Source organism: Myripristis murdjan, chromosome 12, assembly GCF_902150065.1.
Source record: "Myripristis murdjan chromosome 12, fMyrMur1.1, whole genome shotgun sequence".
In the NCBI taxonomy this organism is placed as follows: Eukaryota; Metazoa; Chordata; class Actinopteri; order Holocentriformes; family Holocentridae; genus Myripristis; species Myripristis murdjan.
The window spans coordinates 32,269,126-32,290,255 of record NC_043991.1 but is presented as its reverse complement, the minus strand read 5'-3'; positions in this window follow the sequence as shown (position 1 = coordinate 32,290,255).

Sequence of the window (21,130 nt, the reverse complement as noted above, 5' to 3'; positions counted from 1 at the left end):
TTGTTTGCTTACAAAGACAACGTTTTGTCGGGAGTCTTGCTCATGGTCTGGCTTGAACGTTAACGATGGGGCTAACAACGTTAATGTAGCTAGCTAACGTTATAGCGCCAGGATGCCATTTTGGGCAAAGCTGGTTTGCAAATAAATATAGTGGACATCAGATAACGTTAATGATACTAATGTGACATTCACATTACTGTCTTCAAAAGCTTCAAAACAGCCGAGCGTGGTCATCTACACTGTTGCTGTGAATGAGGTTTGTTAAGTGGGTATGTCGTTACAGAAGCTAACGGTAGCTAGCATAATGTCAGATAGATAGCTAACACGCAACAAGCCATTGTGTGTTTAAAACTGTATATTACATACCTAGTAGTTACTGCTGCAATAGCTGCCGCCCTCTGCCAAGCTATATATATATATTTTGTGGTAAATGTAAATGTAAAATAACAGCAGGCATTTCGCGCCTTTTGGAAAAGCGCGCACAAACCATAGTGACCATAGACAAAGAAAGAGGCTAGATTGGCCCCTCCTCCTTTTTTCACGGCAGACTTGGCGGCCATCTTGAAGCTGATCAGTGGCGGTTCTGCCCATGTTGCCGCCCTGGGCGAAATTACTGCCTTGCGCCCTTTCGTGTTACTACTCCTACTAATTCTTATAATACTTTTTATATGGTCAAAATGTTGTTGGGCATTTTCAATGGAAAAATATTGCTTTATATTCAGATGAATACGGTATGGTAATAGAAAACTGCTTTGCTGACAATGATTTTTTTTTTTTTTTGCACTCGTGCCGCCCCTAAGGTGACATGAGAAAATGCCGCCTGGGTGGCTGCCCGCTTCGCCCATGCCTAAAACCGCTACTGTGTGTGATCCTTGGTGGTCTGGCAGAGTGTTCACAGGTACAATAACTACATGAGAACCTCAGTATAGGTAAATCCTAAGGGCGCTATCTGCTGGAGGGGCGTCGCTAGCGGCCAGAGGGGCACCGGCAGCGGATGTTCTACCGGCGGGTTTTTTAATGTTAGGTCAAAAGCTAGTAATGTTAAATGGCTGGACTGTGCACGAGATGCTACAGGGCTTTTCATTTGTACATCGGCTGGTTACCATTAAGGTTTTGATACACCTGTCATACTTGACAACAAACCTGCAGACACACCTGCTATCTTTCCACCCAAGTGAGGCAGTAGATGCAGAGAGGGACACAGACGAGTGGCCATGATTTTAAAATTGCAGTAGACCATATTACGATGCAATTAATTGTGCAGTCCGCATTAGTTTTTCTCCTCCTGCGCTGCTGTGTGCTCATACCGGTGTGTGTGTGTGACAGAGGAGCACACACCCACTGGTGCTGTCTGACGCTTAGCGCAGCGAGAACAAAGTTAAAACAGCAGCGCACTGACATAGATTGTGTAACAAAGTGAAGAGGTGCCACTCCACTCTATTTTCACTTGCTAATAGCAGCACACTGGCTTAGCTTGTCTATTCAAAGAAGAGGTATCACTTTGGCTTATTTTTCAATCTATGTTATCACATGCATACTACTGCTCATTCATTGGTAGCTGAATTGCTAGGTCTGTTTGATAAGCAATTTACATTTTTCAAATAATAAGGACTTAAAGACCATAGCCACAGGTGGGTTTTAGTGCTGCCCCCACTTCTTATAATTTTAAATATGGATTTAATAAAATGTATTGTTTGATAAGCTTTACATATAAAGGCAGTGTCACTAATCTTGATATGAATGTTATCAGATGTCACCTAAATGTCATTACAAAACAGCTTAGCCAAAAAAGAGCATCTTGTCATTTACATTTTCATTCTCACTTTAAGCTATTAAAATGTATTTATATATTAACAAATTTTGTAATTTGGAATGTTCTTCTTTGTCTCTTTCAGGTTGAAGGACAGAACATTGAGCAAAGTTACGGTATGGAAAAGACTTGGATGTATAGTGATGGGGCAAGTGCGAAAGGAGGGCATTAAAGTGAGTTAGTCAGTTGATTGAAAATGAGCAGGATAAGGGAGGAATGGTGGATGCCAGTTTTGGGTCATGTGTTTGTGTTGATGATTCAGAGGGATCTGACATGCAAGTTAGTGATGAGGAAAGTTATCAAGATCTGAATGTTGAGGATGAGGAAGTAAGTAAGTAAGTAAGTAAGTACACTTTATTAATCCCACAAGGGGAAATTCCAATTTAAGTTACATCCCGTCCAAGAGACCTGTCATACTTGACAACAAACCTGCAGACACACCTGCTATCTTTCCACCCAAGTGAGGCAGTAGATGCAGAGAGGGACACAGACGAGTGGCCATGATTTTAAAATTGCAGTAGACCATATTACGATGCAATTAATTGTGCAGTCCGCATTAGTTTTTCTAATGTCAAACTGGGCTCCAAGGGGAGCACAACATGGCATTAGCAAAAAAACACACCCCAGCACAATAAGCACATAATAAAACAACATGACTCAAGACATTGCACATGTGGAAGGGGGGAGGGATTTGGGAAGGGGGAGATGTCCAGCACAGACGAGGGCCGTATGTAGCCACTACGGCACTCCGCACCCACGAGCTGCACTGAAAACAGGAGGGAGAGGGGGTGGGGGGCCAACGAGGCGTTGAATTTCAAGGAATGCGTGTATATGTGTCCTTGTGTATGTGTATGCGTAAGTCCAGGACCATCTTCCCCATACAGACTACACATTGTCTCTGCCGTCTGATAAGATGACACCCCCGGCCGTTGCCCGGGAGACGGCCTCGTGAGTCCTGAACAGAGTTGAAGTTCCCGGGTGAGAGTGAGGGGGGAGGGAGGGGGAAAAGTGGCTGTCTGCATAAACATCCAGGAGAAATTGAAGATAGCGGCCTTCCAAGGTCGCTGGGGTGCCGAATTGTGGATAAGGTGATTGTTATGGTCAGGCTGACTCTGCAATTTCCATCAGCCTTCAGTCTCTGTGGTTCTCTCGGTGATTCAGAATAATTTCAAATTATGGCACCTTTCCTGAGAGTCGAGCTTCAACTTCTCCAAGTTGTTACCCATCTGGCGTAAAAGTCCAGGAATGTCTTCCTGCTTGCGAATTGATTCACGAATCAATTCGCATAACACATGAGTCTGAGTGTTGTTAGCTCGGCCCAAACCTTTTATGGCTGGCATCTTCTCCAGAGCCAAAAGCGCTGCCAACACCCTCTAAACTTTGCAATAAATCAGGAATCCACCAGCTCCAAACAGCAGAAATCCTGTTAAATCCAATCATGTAGACGTCTTCAACATCCTCGACGGAAAGAATCGACAGGCACATCACCCTCCACTTCTCCCAGGAGTCCATGGTGTACCCGGCGGCAAACGTTCCGGCGGGGCATGCGGGCTCTCCTTTGCCCAGTTTTTTTGTAGAGAAAATTTGATCAATTGCGTTGAGAGAGCAGCTGATCAGATCCATTGTTGTGGATTTTCGGAGAGAAATGCAGAGAGAGGCTCCAATAGAGACAACACAAGACAGAGAGCAGAGCAGGGCAGATAAGGGCAGGAGGGAGCTAGAGAAAAAGTGTCCGCCTTCGTTGAGAGCAGGAAGAAGAAAATATATGAAGAGACTGTAGCCTCTGTTGAGGATCTGCCTGATCTTGGAGAACAGTGTAGTGAGAGTAATGGTGATCTGCAGAGCTCACTGGCCGATTGGGCAGTTGCATTTGGTATTTCTCTCATTGCTCTGTCTGCACTTCTCAGCATCCTTAAAATCTTCCATCCTTCTCTGCCAAAGGATGGACGAACGTTGCTGAAAACAAAAACAAGCTACAACATTAACACTGTAGCTGGTGGTCTGTTCCATTATTGTGGAATTCTGAATTGTATTGGGAAAATCCTTGATAAACTGTGGTCTACTGTGCCTGACAGACATGCCTTTAAACTGCAGTTGAACTTTGATGGTCTACCTCTCTGCAAGAGCACCAGTAGGTGAGACTGGGGTAAGATGAGCCATTTTTCATATTTAGGATCACTACATAAAGGCAATCATAGTTTTGTCGCTAACTAATATATCTGCATATATTTCAGGGTGTTGTGCATCTCTTCAAACAAACAGAATGTGTGAATGAGTGTAGAGATTTACTGAAACGTGGCTAACGACTAGCATCCCAGATGCTAACATGGAGCTACCCGGCTTCAGCACAGTCAGGTCGGACCGAGACAACAAAGCCTGCAGGAAGCGGAAAGGAGGGGGGCTTGCGGTGTACGTGAACACAAGGTGGTGTAACCCTGGGCATGTAAGTGTGAAGATCTGCATCTGCTGCAGGGACATAGAACTTGTGGCCCTAAGTTTACGTCCCTATTACTTGCCGAGAGAGTTTGGACACGCCATTGTGGTCATTGTTTACATTCCGCCCCGAGCTGACGCAAAAGTACCGTGTGACGTCATCCACTCCGCTGTTGACAAACTCACAACACAACATCCCGAGGCGCTTGTGTTGATCTCCGGGGACTTCAATAATGTGACCCTAGACAATACACTTGTAGCCTCACTACAAACCAAAGGTGAGGAGACTACCCACAACCACACGGTCATTCAAGAAGTGGTCTCCTGAGGCAGAGCACGCTCTGAGAGACTGTTTTGGCACTACTGACTGGGATGTACTGCAGGGGTCGCACAGCGGGAACATCGAGGGAGTTGTGGACTGCACCGCTGACTACATTAACTTCTGTATGGATGTTGTTGTTCCTGTAAGAATGGTGCGCTGCTATGCAAACAACAAGCCCTGGTTCACGAGTCACATTAAAGGCCTCCTGAACCAGAAGAAGAAGGCCTTCAAAGACGGTGATAAGCAGGAGCTGAAAGCGTGCAGCGGGAACTCAGAGTCCAGCTCAGGGATGCAAAGGAGCAATACAGAAGGAAGCTGGAGCAGAAGATGCAGAACAACAGCATGAAGGAGGTGTGGGACGGGATGAAGATCATCACCGGCTGCAGATCCAGGCAGGGGGCTACCATCGAGGGGGATGGGGTGAGGGCGAACGAGTTGAACAACTTCTTCAACAGGTTTGACCACCCCATCTCACTCTCACCTCTGATCACCCTGCCCCCCACACCCCCATCTGCTCCCCTCCCCCCGCTACAAGTGGACAGACGTGATGAGGAGACCCCCTTTCTGCCCACAATCACAGCAGCCCAGGTGTGTGAAGAGCTGAGGAGGCTTCGCCCCAGCAAAGCAGCAGGTCCAGATGGAGTATCCCCACGACTGCTGAAGGCCTACGTGTCAGAGCTGGGAGACCCTCTGCAACACATCTTCAATCTGAGCCTGGAGCAGGGGAGGGTCCCACTGCGGTGGAAAACATCATGCATCGTCCCAGTCCCAAAGAAGCCACGTCCTACAGAGCTGAATGACTTCAGGCCGGTCGCCCTGATGTCACATGTGATGAGGACCATGGAACGGCTGCTGCTACACCATCTGAGACCACAGGTGAGCCATGCCCTCGACCCACTGCAGTTTCCGTACCAGGAGAAGGTGGGAGTGGAGGACGCCATCGCCTACATGCTACACCGATCCCTCTCTCATCTGGACAGGGGCAGTGGTGCTGTGAGAATTACATTTCTGGATTTCTCCAGCGCCTTCAATACCATCCAGCCTCAGTTGCTCGGTCACAAACTGACTAATATGGGAGTGGGCCCACACCTGGTGGCATGGATTATGGACTATCTGACAGGCAGACCTCAGTATGTGCGACTGGGGGACTGCAGGTCAGACACTGTGATCAGCAGCACAGGAGCGCCGCAGGGGACTGTACTCTCTCCAGTCCTGTTCACCCTGTACACGTCGGACTTCCAGTACAACTCGGAGTCCTGCCACGTACAGAAGTTCGCGGACGACACAGCCATCGTGGGCTGTATCAGCGGTGGACAGGAGGAGGAGTACAGGAAACTCATCCAGGACTTCGTAGCATGGTGCAGTTCCAACCACCTCCACCTGAACACCTCCAAGACAAAACAAATGGTGGTGGACTTCAGGAGGACCAGGCCTCACCCGGAGCCTGTAAGCATCAACGGTGCCTGTGTGGAAATGGTGCAGACCAACAAATACCTGGGAGTGCAGCTGGATGACAGACTGGACTGGACGGCCAACACGGAGGCTCTGTGCAGGAAAGGACAGAGCCGACTGTACTTCCTCAGGAGGCTGGCGTCCTTCAACATCTGCAAAAAACTGCTGCTGCTGTTCTACCAGTCTGTTGTGGCGAGCGCCCTCTTCTATGTGGTTGTGTGCTGGGGAGGCAGCATCAAGAAGAGGGACGCCTCACGACTGGACTAACTGGTGAGGAAAGCAGGCTCTGTTGTGGGCACACAACTTGAGAGCCTGACATCTGTGGCAGGCTGTCTCACTTGATACCTTATCTAAGCTTGTGATAGCCTCTAAACCGACAATCTGCTTTCTTGATCTGCTATCTGCCAAGCTTTATAAAGAATCCTAGCCTTTACTGGGCTCTACAATGCTAGATATTGTTAATTTATCTTAGTACTGGCATTGTGCCCAGCAGCTTTAAGACAGCTGTGGTCAGACCGCTCTTAAAGAAACCACATCTTGATTCTAGTTCTTTAAATAGCTATCGCCCAGTTTCCAATCTCCCGTTCATCTCTAAAGTGCTTGAGAGAGTTGTGTTTCAACAACTCTCCACCCATTTGGCAGTGAATCAGCTGTATGAGCCTTTCCAATCAGCTTTCAGGGCCTGTCACTCCACTGAGACAGCACTTACTAGAGTTTCCAACGATCTTCTGTTGGCTATTGATGCGGACTCTACCTCTGTGCTTTTATTACTGGACCTCAGTGCAGCCTTTGATACTGCATACTCCATTCTATTAGAGAGACTAACTGAGAATTTTGGTGTCACGGGCCAGGCTCGGGCATGGCTTAACTCATACTTATCTGAAAGAACACAGTGTGTCATGTACAATAATACTAGATCCAAACTCTCCAGTGTTAAATGCGGGGTACCTCAGGGCTCAGTCCTGGGTCCTCTTCTCTTTTCCCTGTACATTTCGCCACTTGGACAAATTATACATAGCCATGGTATTAATTATGTGCTTGCCTTGAAAAGGCAACACATCTTATTATCTTGCATACTTATTATTTTTCTTTTTATTATAGTTTATTTTTCTGCAAATCCTTCGGCGCGCTACTCCTTCTACAGCTTTCATTTTAGACCCACACAATGAATTGGGAAAATGTGCAGCCCCATTGAGAGAAGTGTGCTGTTACTTTTATAAGGAATCCGACCCACGGAATTCTCAAAATTCCAATTTTTGTGGAAAATTTCGGCCATAGGAAATGAATTGGCAAAAGTTTGGACGGCTCCAGGGCCCACAGCTTTGGACCTGCGTCTACGCACCAAATACGAAAAACGTGCGTCTTATGGAGAAGAAGCGGTGTGTCAATTTTCAAACTGATCTGACTTTCTGTTTTTCCACAATTCCAGTTTGAAGTCGGAATTCCAAACGCAATACACACTAATGGAGTGAGCTAGAGTGGCATTCCTGAGGGCTAGAGTGGAGCAGCCCTGAAAATTCGCCTAAAACTTTTGTCTTTAACTTGCTCTCCTGGCCACAATTTTCACTCCACATGCATAATTTTTTGGAAAGTAGTAGGAAAACTAGTTGTGCTTTGAAAAATGCAAATACAAAAGCAAAGTAGCTTCAACTTTTTAAACTGTGACCCTTAACGAGGCAGGAGTGCCAGCTCTCTCCCCCATAGACTCCCATTATATCTGGAATGCAAAGTCTCAGGAGAGAAGCAGAAGGACACACTTTTCCAACTCGCTCTGAGGTGGGCATTTTTGGGAGTTGGAAAATAATTTTGACACAGTTTGAAAGCCCAAAGCCTTGCCTTTCTCATGATACCTTTTATTTTCTGCTCGGACTTACTGTCATTGAGAACAAAGCAGTAGTTTGACCACTACGTTTAGGTGATTTTTCACAGAAGCAGCACTGTCACTCATGCTGTGTGCTTCATAGAGCCTCATTTCTGGCTCCGCCCACACAAGCCCCAGTGGCTCAGTGGATAGTGTCTCTGCCTGCCATGCAGGAGACCAGGGTTCAACTCCCCGCCTGGGCAAGAGCCACAACACTACACAGCCCACAAACAGCACAGGGCTGCTGATTTAGCACATGTCCAGGCGCTTGCAAGGCAAGCACATCAAAGTTTCTTCAGAAACTTTATAAAGTCTAGTTTCCATTGTTATGCTGATGATACTCAGCTATATTTGCCCATAAAGGCTGATGATCCCTCAGAGATCAATAGATTAGAGGTCTGTCTGGCTGCGGTAAAAAATTGGATGTCACTAAATTTCCTGCTCATCTCAGCAGTAACATCTCAGATAAAACTGAGATGTTAGTAGTCGGCCCTCCCAGACATAGACACTGTTTTGAACAGGTAACAGTTCTACTTTACAACTGTGTGATTTCACAAAGTGTGGCAGCCAAAAATCTCGGTGTTACTTTTGATCCTTGCTTATCCTTTGACAGGCACATTAAGGATATCACCAAGACTGCCTATTTTCACTTACATAATATAGCACAAATTCGGTCTTCCCTGTCCATGCCTGACGCAGAGACCTTAATTCATGCATTTGTTTCAGCCAGACTTGATTACTGCAATGTTCTGTTTTCAGGTCTCCCACAGGCCAGCACCAAATGTCTCCAGATGGTTCAAAATGCTGCAGCTAGGGTCTTAACTAGAACTAGAAAATTTGATCATATTACTCCAATTCTTGCCTCCCTTCATTGGCTTCCTGTGCATATTAGATCTGACTTTAAGGTGCTTCTGTTAACCTACAAAATCTTAAATGGGTTTGCCCCATCTTATCTTTCAGATCTCCTTAAACCCTACATTCCATCACGGGCTCTCCGCTCTCAAAATGCGGGGCTGCTTTGCTTACCTAGGATTAAGAAGAAGTCAGCAGGTGGCCGGGCCTTTTCCTATCGTGCCCCGCTGCTGTGGAATAGCCTCCCTGCTACTGTTAGTCAATCTGAATCTGTTGATTCTTTTAAATCTAGACTAAAAACTCATCTCTTTAGCCTAACTTATGGTTGAACAGTTAGTGGTATGGTGGGCTGGTTCTCGGTCTCAGTGAAGTAACCCAAGCACTCACCTGCCGACGAGATTATTGCTCTCACGGAGCTAGTTTTCTATCTGTCTTCTGCAGACAATTAATGTTGCACCTTTGTCTCTGTGTGAGTGTGTGTGAATGGTTGATGTGTGTTTGTCCGAGTGCATGCTGTGTCTATCATTCACTCAGGTCTTCATGAAGTTGGTGGTTGTGTGGCTCGGGTCCCCGGCTGCTCTGGTGCATCTGGTTGCCCTTGGTGTCCTTGTCCCTCATCGGCCAACTGTTGTTACACTTATACATATATATCTTTTATTGTTTGTGTTCTGTATTTACAACATCTATTGCATGTCTGTTCGTCCTGGGGAGGGATCCCTCCTCTGTTGCTCCCCTGAGGTTTCTTCCTATTTTCTCCCTGTTAAAGGTTTTTTTTTTAGGGAGTTGTTCCTCATCCGATGTGAGGGTCTAAGGACAGAGGATGTTGTACTTTCTGTAAAGCCCTTTGAGACGAATTTGTAATTTGTGATCCTGGGCTATATAAATAAAGAAAATTGAACTGAATTGAATTCATGTGTATTTTTATTTATTAAACACAATTCAACAGGTACAATAAACAACTGTTTTAACATGCCTTAAAGTGCGCTTGGGAAGAGAACATTAACAGCTGTGTTTTTGGAAAGAAAACACTAGAACACTAGTTTCTTGGTGTCCTTACTGACAGTAAGGTCAGTTATGAACACACAAACATAAAACATTTGAACATTGAACCAAAATACACTTACCCCATACACTTAATAAATAATTAATATTTATTTATTTATTTCATATTTATTTAATATTTAAGACATTTAGGCTACAGCCAAAATACACTTATTAAGTGTATGGGGCTCCGGCTCAACTTGACTTACTTGACTTAAGCTCTTTACTCCTCTTGGGTGCATAGGCCGCTGACACATATCCTGCATTTCACTCTGTTTGTGGCTTTTTGCTCAAGCTCTCCCCAGTTGAGCCCACTCTCCAACATTTCTGCCTCTACACTTCTTCTCCAGCTGTTCCTGGGGCGGCTAAACTTACCCCTGGCCAAATGGCTCAACTTACCCCAGAGCTACCATTTTGAATTTTTTAGTCCCCACAACTAAAATGGTGCACTTTTATGCTAGGTTTATGACCTCGGGCTCTAGTTTCCCGGCGCAGCGCGGGGTGGCGCAGTGAGGCGAACCCCGCGCAGAGCTAGTTTCGACCGGCGAAACGGGAGAGGCGGACAGTTTCCAAGTTTCGCAGACCGAGGTGCGCCGAGATGGGAGTGGCGGTGCAGCGGGGGGAGGTGCCGACAGATTCAGCTTGGCGCAGTGACAGTTTCATGGCAAAAGGCTTTGCCTAGGTGCGCCAAAAGCTCGCCATCTGAAACCACGTCTACTTTCAGCGCAAGGCGCAGCAGAGCCGGTGCAGTGGAAGTTTGGCTGACTGGCGCACATCACCAAAACCTCACAATCAGCACAAACGGTGCCAATCTCCTTTGATCTGACATCAGTTGTGATGGGACAGTTGATATGGAGATATATGTATGTGCTGATTGTGATCGTAGCATTGAATAGTGTTTTTTTTTCGGTATTTATTGCATTGTTCATGTGTCTGACATTCCGGAAGCCTGCCTGTGAGGTTTTGGTGACGTGTGCGCACTGCTCGCCGGTCTCCGCTCCGCGCCTGTCTCCTGGGCTCCGCTCCGCCTGCGGCAATAGACCTCCATGTCAGTTGTGTAAACTTTCATTACGCCTTCACGCAGCGCATTTTAAAGGCGAGGACAGGGGCTCATTTGATTGGTTAAATGTGAATCGGCTGTGTCAAACCCACTCCACGCCTTCTCTCCTCCCCTCTGCCGGTAGGAGGGACGGCGGAGTACTTGCGCCACCGAGCGGCACTGGCGTGCCAAACTTGGAAAATCCGCCTGGCCACACCCAGTTGGCGAAGCGCATCTGCGCTACGCCCCCGCCTCGCCAGGTCTGCGAAATCTGCGAAACTAGAGCCCCTCATGTTGTAGCTCATAGATACCACAACTGATGTATCAAACAAATTTAAAATGATCTGTTTTGGTCTTAACACAATTTTCCGGAAACTGATGATAGACTAAATTCACTTTCAAGAGTAAAAAATGTTTTTTTTGGAAACAAATGTCTAACCACTTTACCCATGTGGTTCTTACCTTCACAGACTCCATGAAATGATGCCTTCCTCTTAAATATTTGGTCAAATGATCAATGTTTTTTACCGTTTCCTAGAAACAGGGGGTGGCTCAACTTACCCTTTGGCTCAACTTACCCCAGTCTCCCCTACACAGTTTTGGCCCATTCTTGGTCTGTTGCAAGGATACACCAAGACACCAGTGTTGATCGGACTGTTTTGTGGTACTTCTAAGCCAAATTCATTGGCTGAGTATCTTCATAATCTGGTTGAAGAGTTAAAAAAGTGTTGAAAAGCAGGGTTAGGGTTCAAGCAGAAAACCTTCTTTGTAAATGTTGTCTCTGTTGTGTGTGATACTCCAGCCTGAGCCTTTATCAGAGGTGTGAAGTCACACACTGGGTATCATGGATGTGACAAGTGTCACCAAAAGGGTATCCGTAAATCGAATCGAATGACATTTCCTGAGGTCAATGCGAGGCGCAGAACTGATGACAGTTTTAGACAAGCAACAGATGAAGAACACCACATCCACCACTCGCCTCTTGCAGATGTTGGCATTGACATGATCGCTTGCTTCCCATTCGATTAGAAGATGGCACCTGTTTTGCCTGGGTGTAATGAGGCGTCTCTTAGATTTGTGGATCGGCACCACTGGCCCCTTGCGCTGTCGCATTTCGTCTAGTCTGGCTTCTATGGTTTCAGACAGACTTCTTGAACTGAGAAATTACATTCCCAGTGAGTTTGCTCAAAGGCCACGGGCGCTTGCTGAACGATGTAGGTGGAAAGCCACAGAACTGCGCCAGTTCTTATTATACACTGGTCCGGTTGTGCTGAGGGGTGTGCTAAAGCCTCAGATCTATGACAACTTCATGCTTTTATCAATGGGTGTGTACATTTTGGCAAGTCCAAAATATTGTATTGAGCTGAATGACCTTGCTAACACTCTGTTGGTTTCCTTTGCTGAACACTTTGGCCAGCTTTATGGTGAAGAGTTTTGGGTGTACAATATTCATGGTCTGGTGCGTCTCAGTGAAGATGTAAAAATCCATGGCAATTTAGATCTTATATCAGCATTTCCCTATGAGAATTTCTTAGGAAAATTAAAAAAATTGGTTCGGGGACCCTGCAATCCATTGAGTCAGGTGATACACAGATTATCAGAGATGGAAAGTGGCAGCTACAGTCCTCATGTTAACAAGGCATCTCCTAAAGTGGATAAAGAGCATACAGATGGGCCTGTGCCAGAGTGCTTATCACAGCAAGTTCGTCAATTTAAAGTGCTCACTATTGATGATATAGTTGTGAAGTCCAAAGAGAGAGATTCTTGTATCAAAATTGATAACAAGTTGGTTTTAGTCCAAAACATAGTTGAGGATAAAGGAATAGTGTACATTGTGGGCAATGAATATAAACAGGTGGAACACTTCTTTAAGTATCCAATTGACTCAAAAGAGTTGGGAATTTATGTGGTTTCTAGCCTCTCCACCAATCTCAAGTGTTTCATGATTGGAAAGAAGCTGCAGAAGTATGTGAGATTACCATTCCAAAACAAATTTGTTGTTGTTCTACTCCTGCACTGAGACTAATAACCCTTGTCTTGTAATTTAGTTGGCTATGGAATAGATAAGTTGAATAAGGATTAGGAATTTATGTGGTGATTGCCTCTCTGCAGATGTTTCATATTGTTGTCTTTGACAACACCAATGAGGTTGAAGTTGTGCCTTCAGGCTGGATAAAAAATGGAGAGTGCTTGTGGCCTGAAGGCCAGAATTATTTTCACATCACGTAAGTTAAATTCTGTGACCTCTACCTTTTTAAATTGAACTAACAGTATGTCATGTGTTACTTAAAATGTTTTCGTTTTTTGGTATCATTTTTCCAGATGACTACAATGAAGCTAGGCTCAAACTACCTCAAGCTGTCGACAGCACCGACCTTGGAAGTGATGGAGGCGACTCACCAATTAAATTTAAAAGAAAATGAATGTAGGTTTTGGGTTTGTTTTTTTTTTAATCTGTGATGCATAACACTGCAAACAATTAGCTTAGTTCAAATGTTTAAATGTGTTGTTAGACACAAGAACATTCTTTTCCCTGGGGAAGAGGATGAAGACGATGAGATGGAAAACACCCTGAAAATAACAAAGCCAAAAAAAAGGGTAAGAAGCTTCAACGCTCTTAAATTCTAATGTGTTTTGTCACAGCGGATAAAGTACTAAGATTTGGTTTGTACTTCTGGACAGACTGGATTCATTGCCCAAAGCTCCGAAGATCCTTAGGCAGCACAACACTCCTGCATTACACCCAGGGAAGCAGAACAGCCCCAAGCTCCACCCAAGTGAGGCCCAGGCCGCACCCCCTCCAGTCCCATCAAGGCACCCTGAGCCACATGAGACCGGGGCGCAGACATCCTGCCTGCAAACTTGTGAGTATTCACTAATGTTTGTCATAGCTGTTTGTTTTTTAGTACGAATTATTTCACTGGTAAAATAATTCCTTCAGATAACTAGGAAATTAAAGGCTTTTAAATCCCCAACCAACCAACATCTCATATACACAGAGTGACTTCACCTAAAACATTTTAAAACTTGTAAAAAATAATAGATCTGCAACATTAAAGTGACAGTGCATTTATAAATGACAAGAAAAATCAGACCCATTCATATATGAGTAGGAGTGGTATTGGGGCATTAATATTTAGTATTAGTTTTTTTTTTTTTTTAAAGAGCAGCTTGCTGCATTTTTAAATTTTTGTTTTGTTTTATTTTTGCTAGGCAATGACCGAATCACCTATCCTTAGTCTAACCACTACTTTGCTGTGAAACTCACAGATCTGTACCAAGTAATTAAACATCTTGATCAAAAAATGGATAAAATGGAAAAATACATGAAATGTTTGTCTTCAGTAAATGACAGAGTGAAGGTGGCTTAACTAGTTTTTGTACTGTTTCTAACCTGTCTTCCTCACTTTTTTCTTCTCAGCCCTCCTGTATAATATATTAACAAAGCAGGAAATGATGATGGACCAACTGCGAATCATCTTTAAGACCCTACAGGTTATGAAATCGACTGATGTGGAAGAGATAGGCCTGGATCGAAATTTGTTGCCACTCAAAGATGTCAGTGCTCTTCAGAACCTGGAGGGACAACTGCAGAGTAACCCTGACCTCCAGAAACAGTTGGTGTGTTGGCACAGTGAACACATTTCCTAAAACTGAGTTGTCTAGCTCTTACCTTGCACAAATGCTTTTTTTCTCCATCATAAAAACCCTGGATAAACTTAAGCAATGCCATGAAACCCAACACAAAATAACTTTTAATTTAACTTTAAACGACAATACCAGTCTTTAAATTACTTTTTGTCAACTGCCATAATCATATCTATACATTATGCATATTGATTGCGAAACTGTGCACCTACAGTTTTTTAAGCTTGGCATTTAAGAAAAATGTATACACTTTTGGACCCATGTAGTCCTAGTTGTGTTGGAAAAAATGTGAAAACCTTCCTGAACTTAAAGGTTACCATGAATAAGTAATCAATCTTTGTGATTCCCAGTGTGTGCACCAGTGAGCTAAGCACTTAGTTTCAGGTTGTTGGTCCTTCATTCTGTTCAGTCTGACGTATGCCAAAATTAAGCAGCTAGCTACAAGTACACCACTAATACCTCACTGTTCATTATTTGAAGGGGACCCATTATGCTTTTCCCTTTTTTTCAGTAACATATAGCGTTAAAATGCAATGTTCATATTAAATGTGGCCAAAGTTTCAAACAATGAGGTACATTTATGTTAAAGTAATCCTTATGAGTAGAAAACCACGCTGCTCTGCTCTGAATGCTGTTTTTTTCCTGAGCAGATGTCATCTACATATTCCACATTTCATACGCTCACAAGTACTATTTATTATAGTTTGCATTGCTCTGGAAACAGAGGAAGCTTCCGAAAAGTGACCAACCAGAACAAGGTGGTGCTTCAGACAGAGGCTGAAGTGAGGGGATGGATCATTGGCTAGTATAAGATAAATAAGGATTTTTAAAAACTTCAAGCAAAGCTACTCTACTGGAGTCTGAAAATAAAAATGTAGAGCTGGAAAATGAGCATAATAGGTTCCCTTTAAATGATTTAAAGTGATAGTTGGGTTATTAACTATATCTGTAAGAACTAGATCAGTAAATGGATATAAGGCAAACCTAGGAAAGAAAGTATTTTTGTTTTGCTGTGTTTCATGTGGGCTGAATTCAGCTCAGGATTATTTGTATGCCAAATTGATACATGAGTCATTGGACAGGAGAGACAATATTAATATTTGGAATTTGTAAGGGGGAAAGTAGTCACATATGATATTCCTAGTCTTTGATGATTACAATACTTGAGTATTTAAGTATTGCTGGGAAAAAACTAATGAGAAAATGTGATTTCAGGTAAAAATACTGGGTCTCAAAGGTGGGGCGGACATTTGTGAGTGTGTTTGGAGGATCATGCACGCAACTATCACAAACTCCTTGGCGAAGAATATTAACATGAGAGGAATAAATGGAAAGATTGGCTTCCAGCGCCTACAGAAACGAAATGTTGTGCTTGGTAAGTTGACCTTGATGCCAGTAGTGTCATTCATATCACACATATAAATATATAAATGCATAAATAATTAAATTAATAAATATTTCTACATGTATTTATTTAATTATTTTTGTTTTTATTCATGTATTTATTTATTAATGTAAGAACTGCCCACCTCATTAACATACGACACAGAAATACAGAAATAAATAAATGTGGAAATGTAGAAATAAATAAATAAATGTAGAAATAAATGAAGGAATAAACAAATGAATAAATGCATAAATAAATGAAGGAATAAACAAATGAATAAATGCATAAATAAATAAATACATAAATAAATGAATAAATGTATAAATAAATAAATACATAAATAAATGTATAAATACACATAAATAACTTAATGCATGAATAAAAACAAAAATAATTAAATAAATACATGTAGAAATATTTATTAATTTAATTATTTATGCATTTTTATGTGTATTTATTTTTATTTATTGTTTTGTCATTTTTCGTCCTTCATACTGGACTGATCTGCAAAATTACAGTCCCTATGTGTAGATTTCACACCAGAATGTCAATAGGGCCTGGGTTCTATTTTAATATAATTGCACAGTAGCCACATTAGGTGGTTATACAAAAACTGAATTTCCTGTGTGTGTGTGTGTGTGTGTGTGTGTGTGTGTGTGTGTGTGTATGTTTTAGCTGCTGTCAGGTGTAATCGTCTGACATCTGGGGCCACAGACCAAGAAATCAATTCCACCGTCAAAAGATGGCTACATCTGGCCACAGATAGAGATGGTGGCAGGAGACAGAGGATGAAGAGAAAAGAGTGTGAAGAGAGTACAACTGGCTAATGGAATGAAACATGGCACAGACGTTCAGGAGTTTTGTGCAGAGACCAATTGGTTTGTGGTCTTACAAATGGCACAGATGTTCAGGAGTTGTGTGCAGCAGAGTTCAACTGTGGACTTAAACTTTTTTTTTTTCATATTCATTCTTTACACATACAGTGCTGATGGGTCAAACCCTTAATTTTGTATTGATGTGAAAATTTTAATAAATATTTGTTCATGAGACTCATCGTTGAGGCATTTTTTTCATCTGGGCCAAATACGGCCAGTGTGTATTAAAGAAGTGGCTTGGTTAAGGTTTACATTTGGAACCAGTGCTGAAACTTGTCTCGTCCAACATTGGGCCAGAAGAGGGCCAGCTATGGTCATACATGTGGCTGACATTCGAAACCAGTGCTGATACTTGTCTGGTCCAACACTGGGCCATAAGAGGGCCAGCTGTGGTCATACATGTGGCTGAGATATGGCTATGTCATGGGCCATATGTGGCCCATATCTGGCAACCAGATTTGGACCACCCGTGGACCATAATTCATTGCGATTTTTGTAAGTGAGATGTGTGGCCCACCACTGGGCCAGACCAATTTTGCTATGTGGGTTGTTATTGTGCGTTTCTCATTGTTATTAACAAACAAAATTGGGGCTTGTAAATTACGGGAGATTCCCGGGAGAAAAGACAAAACGGGAGGGCGGCAGGAGATGAGTCTAAAATACGGGGGAAACCTGGGAAAAACGGGAGTGTTGGCAGCTATGCTGTGCATCCAGCACCATATTTGATGCGTTGTCTGTTGTGATACAGACATGTTTTTCCTCGCGGAGATCCCAGCTGTTGCGCAATGGCCTCTGGCTCAACGGAGCAGTCAGAAACTGACACAAGTGAGACTTTAGTCTCCAAGAGGAACAGCACGTCGGTGGTGTGGAATTATTTTGGTTTCAAAAAAGATGTTGCGCAGCGGCAGGTGTTGTGCAGAACATGCCGTGCTACCGTTGCTACTTCACGGGGTAACACTACGAACTTGTTCAAGCACTTTGTGACGGTTTTCTTACTGGGAGGAAGATTTTTGTATGATTTATTTCTTTGTGATTTGGTTTGTTTCTGGGATGCCAGTCAGGTTGAAAGCCTGACAAAGTTGCTTGTAGGGTTTGTTTTGTTTGTCGTAGTCACAGTCAGAAATAATAAAAAAAAAACCTTCACTCCAAAAAACCCAACACAAAGGATGTTTCAGTATTAAACTCAACAACCCAAAAAAGAATACAATGGTAAGCGTGTAATCAAGGAAACCAACACGTTTTGTTTCAAACAAGAGAAATAAATATATTTACAACATACAACCAAAAATGCAACTCAAGGTATATTTTTTTCACAAAAATTTTGTCTTTTCAGTCCTTTCTTTTTGATTTTTGTCCACAAAAGATATAAACCAAAATTCAATCCGTTTTCTCTCAAAATTATTTTTAGTCCTTTTCACAAAAACATATATATATACAGTACAGGCCAAAAGTTTGGACACACCTTCTCATTCAATGCGTTTTCTTTATTTTTATGACCATTTACATTGTAGATTCTAACTGAAGGAATCAAAACTATGAATGAACACATGTGGAGTTATGTACTTAGCAAAAAAGGTGAAATAACTGAAAACATGTTTTATATTCTAGTTTCTTCAAAATAGCCACCCTTTGCTCTGATTACTGCTTTGCACACTCTTGGCATTCTCTCGATGAGCTTCAAGAGGTAGTCACCTGAAATGGTTTTCCAACAGTCTTGAAGGAGTTCCCAGAGGTGTTTAGCACTTGTTGGCCCCTTTGCCTTCACTCTGTGGTCCTCCACGGCAGATGACCTGTGGAGGCCAGGTCATCTGCCGCAGCACTCCATCACTCTCCTTCTTGGTCACATAGCCCTTACACAGCCTGGAGGTGTGTTTGGGGTCATTGTCCTGTTGAAAAATAAATGATGGTCCAATTAAACGCAAACCGGATGGGATGGCATGTCGCTGCAGGATGCTGTGGTAGCCATGCTGGTTCAGTGTGCCTTCAATTTTGAATAAATCCCCAACAGTGTCACCAGCAAAACACCCCCACACCATCACACCTCCTCCTCCATGCTTCACAGTGGGAACCAGGCATGTGGAATCCATCCGTTCCCCTTTTCTGCGTCTCACAAAGACATGGCGGTTGGAACCAAAGATCTCAAATTTGGACTCATCAGACCAAAGCACAAATTTCCACTGGTCTAATGTCCATTCCTTGTGTTTCTTGGCCCAAACAAATCTCTTCTGCTTGTTGCCTCTCCTTAGCAGTAGTTTCCTAGCAGCTATTTGACCATGAAGGCCTGATTCGCGCAGTCTCCTCTTAACAGTTGTTCTAGAGATGGGTCTTCTGCTAGAACTCTGTGTGGCATTTATCTGGTCTCTGATCTGAGCTGCTGTTAACTTGCCATTTCTGAGGCTGGTGACTCAGATTAACTTGTCCTCAGAAGCAGAGGTGACTCTTGGTCTTCCTTTCCTGGGTCGGTCCTCATGTGTGCCAGTTTCGTTGTAGCGCTTGATGGTTTTTGCGACTCCACTTGGGGACACATTTAAAGTTTTTGCAATTTTCCGGACTGACTGACCTTCATTTCTTAAAGTAATGATGGCCACTGGTTTTTCTTTAGTTAGCTGATTGGTTCTTGCCATAATATGAATTTTAACAGTTGTCCAATAGGGCTGTCGGCTGTGTAGTAACCTGACTTCTGCACAACACAACTGATGGTCCCAACCCCATTGATAAAGCAAGAAATTCCACTAATTAACCCTGATAAGGCACACCTGTGAAGTGAAAACCATTTCAGGTGACTACCTCTTGAAGCTCATCGAGAGAATGCCAAGAGTAAAAGCAGTAATCAGAGCAAAGGGTGGCTATTTTGAAGAAACTAGAATATAAAACATGTTTTCAGTTATTTCACCTTTTTTTGTTAAGTACATAACTCCACATGTGTTCATTCATAGTTTTGATTCCTTCAGTGAGAATCTACAGTGTAAATAGTCATGAAAATAAAGAAAACGCATTGAATGAGAAGGTGTGTCCAAACTTTTGGCCTGTACTGTATATATATAATAATAATTCAGTCCACAAAAAAAAATTAGGTTCAGTTCTTTTTTCCACAAAATATACAAAGGTGTTATCAGTCCAAATATTCTGTTCAGCAAAGATAGTTAATTTTTTTTCCCACCAAAAAAAACACTCTCTTCCTGGAGGTCTACCTGTGACACAAAAGAGAGAAGAAAGAAAAAAAATCAATGTTTGGCTCGCGGACGGGGGCTTAGACTTCGTCGTCGGCTTGGCCTTGGCATGCTGTGTGTAGTGTTCCCTCTGTGGCTCGCAAGGATGTCCTTCCTGGTGACGTCACTTGCCAGCAACCTTTATACCCCGGTCTTGCTGAGTGGCGTGAAGATTTCCTTGCGGTGCGGCTTCCCATGCGCTAGGGGCAGTGTTGCGCTTCACGGCTCTAACCCTAAACCAAAATAATCCCACACCATGGGAGGAACATGCTGATCCTCTTCAAGACTAAAGTCTCACTTGTGTCAGTTTCTGACTGCTCCGTTGAGCCAGAGGCCATTGCGCAATGGGTTAAAGGGCAGGATGAAAAGTTGGTGCGGCTGAGAGCTCCACTCGCTGTAGCTCGCGTCTTGTGACCAACTTATAATCGCGCAAGTTGCGGTTAGGAAATCGTGTTTTATCATATCGCGATATTATTGCAAATGCAATTAATCGTTCAGCCCTAATTGGCAATACTCTTGACATCAGCCAGATCAATAACTGGTGTAATATTGGCTGTCAAATTCAATTCTAATAAACTGAACAGTGCACTTTACATGAGTTTCAAGAGCTGTAGGCACACTGTGAATACTTTTACACAGCCACATCTTGAATAGTTTACTCACAGGTATTGTTTTGTTGAGGCACAAGAGGGACTTGGATTTGTGTGTTGTCTTGTGGGGTTCCATCCATCCATGTACTTGGATGACCTTGAAGAAAGAGGATAGTTGTTTGCTGACCTCATGTTTTCTTACTATAATGTAAAAAAAATCTCAGGTCAAAACATCAAATTTATGATAAGTGTGCTTACAGTCATCAGTTCTTGCACACATCTCACTGCAGCTCCCACTTTTTGAACTGTTCTGCATGGTCCATGCATATGGCTGTTTCTGATGTCCCTGGGAAGCTATGTGCACAGGATAGATATACTAATATTATTACCTTTACAACTGTCTGAAAATAAAGAATATTTTGAACACAATTTAACTTCAAATGACATTTTTTCCCTATTTTTTTTTTTTGTTCAAAAGGCAAAAGAAATAGGCTCTTGTACAATTCCAAGCACTTCCAAGTACTTTATCCAAACTCCAAGCACTTTTCAAACCTTAAAAACACTACATTAAAATAAAGCATTATCAAGAATTTATAGCACCCATATGGCCC